The sequence below is a fragment of the Papaver somniferum genome, chromosome 8, assembly GCF_003573695.1.
Source record: "Papaver somniferum cultivar HN1 chromosome 8, ASM357369v1, whole genome shotgun sequence".
NCBI classification, from domain to species: Eukaryota; Viridiplantae; Streptophyta; class Magnoliopsida; order Ranunculales; family Papaveraceae; genus Papaver; species Papaver somniferum.
The window spans coordinates 56,777,608-56,782,545 of NC_039365.1; the positions used below are offsets into that span (position 1 = coordinate 56,777,608).

Here is a 4,938-nt window from a genome sequence, read left to right on the forward strand (position 1 = left end):
TTTGTCTCATATTTATCGTTCATGATTCTCTGGAAATATAGTTATATGATTGACGTATTATAACATGATTTGATTGTTTGTTTTGTCAAGTTGCAAATTGGTAGAACTTGTAATCACATCTATTGCTAGTTTAGGGTTAATCATCGAGCGATAATCCTTGAACACAAGTAACATAAATACGGTTATAGCTTGTAGTGATACATCCTTGTAATCATATGTGAACCTTTGTTAAATTGTTTGCGCAATGTATTTCAATTGCATTGATTAGCCTAATTTCATGAATCTTAATGCTCCATGGGAATTGAACTTGATTAGCGCAAGGCGTTAGGTTATTCTTTTGGTAGAATTCATATTCACATCTTTTAATGTGTTTGTTGATGACAAGAGGAAATTAGCGGGATATCCTTTCGACAATGTATTCTAGGGCTTTTGATAATGAGAGATTAAATATCAATTCTAGTTATTAAGACAAGAACATGTTAGTGAATGAAAACTAAATCCTTAACCAATATCTTTACATCTTGATTTGAGTGTTTGCTTTGCTTTATTTGTTTTTAGAATAATTTAGTTTATAAAAATCAGAAAATTCCCCCATTGTCTTATATAGGAAACTGAAACATCTTGACAACCTATACCTTTCTGTGGGAACCATCCTTTCTTATCCTTTTTATATTATATATTTTGAGTAGTGAGAAAGTGATGTGATCTTCTAACTAGTGGCAGTGATCTTCCTTCGCCACCTAGAATAACGTGCTGAATTTTGTTAATCCAATGGTTGGCTGGCCGTCCGTCACGTCCCACGCTATTTCTATTAGTTCTGTGTCTTAAAAGCGAATCGCATAAATTGGGGTTTTCCATTATGGAACGTCCATCCAGTGGCAATTCTCTTTTTAACACCAGATTGGTGTTTCAATCGATTTAGGATCCCTTCCAATTCTCTCTTCATGTTCCGATAAATAGCAATCCCATCGTGTTCCGAGTAATTTATTTATTTCTCTTAATTTCCAAATTCTATAACGGATCAGAAACCCTAGGATGCCTTTGTATTCTCTCCTCAACAATCAAAGGTCTTCCAAATCCAGATTGATTTTTGCATTAACCGGATTCTCTCTATAAAATGTTAAACCCTAATCGAGAACAACAGCAGTTTCATTGAACTTGTAAGTTTTTTTCCATTGCTTCCGATTGCGATTTCCGTCCACTTTCAAATTGGTGATTGTTTTCCCGTTTCATTAATGGAAAATTGCTTAAATTGACGGCTTCAATTCCTTTGATAATGTTGTGTTGTCGTTTTTGATTTTTACTTCCTCATGTTACTTTACCCATTTTTTTTTAAATAATCCTTTATTACGTATAAACTGTATCACTTAATTCTATATTTGAATTAGGTATCTCATGATTTTTTTGCTTCAATTTTTAGTTGTTGCCCAAGGAACAAACGATATGGTATTGCAGATTAATATCAAACCCCAGCAGGTACCATCCTCAGTTACCCATGACAAGTTGAAGAGTTTGCGATATGTTGATGTAGGAAAATCAAGCTTCCTTAGTGTTCATGTTACTAGGAAATGGGAAGAATTGGACTTTATGTCCACCAACGACAGCAGGTATTGATCCCCCTGTTTCTATAAATTTACATATTGCAGCTTCAATTATGTATGACTAACGCCTTTGCTGATATAGGGAGATGACCATATTTGAGAGGGTGGTCAGTACACTATTGAGAAATTACTCTCGACTTCTGCCAAAATTCAGGCCAGCAAACAGTGAGAAGAGGGGCTCTTTCGGTGGAACACCTCACTCTCTGCGCCGGATGCTTATTCTATATTTATTCTATGCCGATTACTCCCCATAATTTCCGTATCACTGAGTTCAAAGCACTCCAATCGAATCTTTAAAACATCCATCTTACAGGTAATTCTCACTACATCCGTTTCATCTTATTTTGTATTCTGGTTCATGTAATGTTATGTTCCTGGTAGTACATAGGTTCCTTAAATTTCAATTATAGCAGGTGCCTCTTAGGTCATTACACAGACTGTTAGATGGGTTCCAATTCCCTTGGTCACTACTGGATATTTAATGTGGATGTGGTTGGGTTCTTAAAAACCATCACCAACATCCAGGTGCTTCAGAGGGATGGTGGGCAATCCTGCCGAATACGTAACATCTTTAAACCAATTTTAACATCTTTAAGAATGGTATGCAGTTGTTTTGAAATCCAAGTTCATAAGTATGCTTAGCTTTCATTAATGTTTTTAATGTTAAATTTTGGCGAATAACAATTGAGAATGTTAGATATACACAGTTTACTGTTAGCGTGGCTTAGTTTGTCATTGTACAATTTGTTTGTCTGTATATATAATTTTAACGGTTATTTTCTAAGTCAGGGGCTCAACAATGAAAATTATTATATGAGGTTCTGCCCGCTAATCAAGTTGGGAATGTCCCAATTGATTATGACTACTTCATCTCTAACCAAGGACGGAAACATCTCTAAACGTCTTTGCCGCCAACGTGCTAATATTTTATCTTAGGTAATGAATTTATCTGATTTTAATGTCAAGATTAAAAATGGCCTCTTTCAGTTCGTGTTTTACTTATGATAGATTTTTCTTCTTCTTTTGTGTTGCAGTGATAATTTTCTGATTTTTTATTATTATTTTTTAACTTCATTTAGCTCCCAGGCAGAAATACTGCGAATCTACATACAAGACTATATGGAGGAAAGCAGCGCTCTTCGTAGTGATCATTCAATTAGGATTCATATATGACTCTGACTAGCACTAATGATGTTGCCGACAGTGGAACATGTCAATGTATCACCCGTCATCTTAAATTCATATTGTGATTTACATTAGTTTTTGGTGTTTGAGATCGTGATTCTAAAGCAATTGACAGTGGCAACAATTAACTGTGCTTATACAAGTGGACGTCACACAGCTTATTTTTTGGTTTCAATGGGTGTAGACAAATTTGAGCATAGCATTTGAGGTGTATTTCTGTTTAAATTGAACTATAAGATGTCCACAAACAGATATGATCTTTGATATCGACATTGGCAATAGCCATAGCAGTTATGAATATACTTGGGATCCATTAAAAGCATATAGAAGTATTACAAAGTCCCTTTTGCATATGACTCGTATGAGTAATCGCCATTGAGTATCTCTACACTCGCAGTTGAATATCTTAGTAGAGAGTTTCCAGAGAGTATTATCTTTACTAGATATCGGTAGAAAAAAGTGTCAGAAAGCAATGAATTTGTGGCATTTCTTTTAAGTTCAATTCGTATACTCTACTGGCTTTTCAATTAACCTGGGATCCTACGTTTTTGGTAACTACAAAAACACAGTATTATAGATGAAGGGTGAGGTTCGCTGGAGTCCTAGAATCATCAGTGAGCCGCGACTTTATATGCAAATGCAGTAATCATTTATAACACCAGTTTTTCTAAGGCTCGGTTAGAGAGTATGATTACTTTTAAGGCTAAGAATATTGAAATCTTGCCAAAAGTTAAAAGTTCAGTACATATCCTATAAACATTAAAATCTTGCCGAAACTTGAAAATGTTGTTTGCACTTCTCATGCTATGAAAATTTAATGCTTGCCGATAATATCTCAGGCCACTGTTAATTCAAGTCATGGCAGTTGGAAGGTTCCCTTTTTCTTTGTCCTTCATGTCTTTTTTTTGTTAAACGTATTATGAAATGGAATCTTTCGTTGTTGTTTGTTTGTACGGTGATATAAATTTTCGCGGATAACAATTGAGAATATTAGATATACAAAGTTTACTGTTAGGGTCGCTTAGTTTGTCATCTTACAATCCGTTTGTCCGTGTATGTAATTTTAACGGTTGTTTCCTGAATCAGGGGCTCAATAATGAAGATTGCTATATGACGTTCTGCCGCAAATCAAGTTGGGAATGATCCAATTGATTGTGACTCCACTTCATCTCTAACCAAGGACGGAAACATCTCCAAACGCCATTGCCACCAACGTGTAATCGAAGGTGGATGGCATTATCTTGCCTTCCACTGAATGTGAAGGCAAGACAATGCAAAGTTGATATGCCTATCGCAAGGTAATCACCCAAAACTGTGATTTTCATTATCCGAGATCAATGAAATTTTCTCACCCTTTATTTAACTAATGAAGAGAAAAACGGTTCTTTTTATCATCCCAGGTTCAATCTTCGCTTTGAAGTGGAGGACCATGCTGGCGCGCCAGTCTTCGTGGCTCTGGATAGTCAAGTCCAGAAATTGGTTTGTCAAAAGGCAGCAGAGCTCATAGGGGCAATGAAGTTAATCTAGCTAGCTTCACGTTCACTATTTTGCATGTATCTTTGGTAGTTATTTTGCAGTTCATCTATCAGACTGAACCTTAAAATCCTTTAATGGATTGCATTCTCTTTTTCACTAATATAAGGAGCGTAAGTATAAGAACCTAATAAATAGATACAACTAAAATAATAATTTGCAACGTCATTGATTATACCTGTTTCTATCTTAGTAGAAAAACACTTTGTATGACTAAGCTGGGAAACAGAGCTCAATACCAGCGCTTGCATGTCGTCCACTACCTCTAATAAGAGTTTGATATAAGAACCTTTTAGTTCCATCATCTTTACTGCATGACATATACAAGAGTTTGACTTAACAACCTAGCTTACAAACACATTACATATTATGTGATTACGTTTTTGCTAACACGATGTATGCCTACTTAGAACTGCAGATAATGGAGGTGCAAGATTTAACTGTCACAGCTTTGTTTGTGGCGAAAAGCATTTGAGATACTGAGCAACAGTGGATCATCAGATAATGACGTACATTTGTCCTTACGCTACCCAAGGAAAAGAACAAGAGGCGTTACAATCTGCCAACAGCGGATGAAATTGCCATCATACTGAGGGGAGAACAAAGTTTGAAATCAAGA

At 35.7% G+C, this 4,938-nt stretch overlaps 1 long non-coding RNA gene across 5 annotated transcripts; it reads left to right on the plus strand.

Moving 5' to 3' along the window:
- Positions 1-527: 527 nt before the first annotated feature.
- On the plus strand, positions 528-3,108 carry LOC113302038. Of its 5 annotated transcripts, none has more exons than XR_003336622.1 (5): positions 531-1,160; positions 1,421-1,607; positions 1,684-2,201; positions 2,387-2,537; positions 2,681-3,108. It is a non-coding gene; the product is annotated as an uncharacterized LOC113302038 (long non-coding RNA). The 5 variants fall into 5 exon arrangements; XR_003336619.1 differs by having other exon boundaries at positions 1,684-1,914; positions 2,015-2,537; XR_003336620.1 differs by having other exon boundaries at positions 533-1,160; positions 2,391-2,537.
- Positions 3,109-4,938: the final 1,830 nt, after the last annotated feature.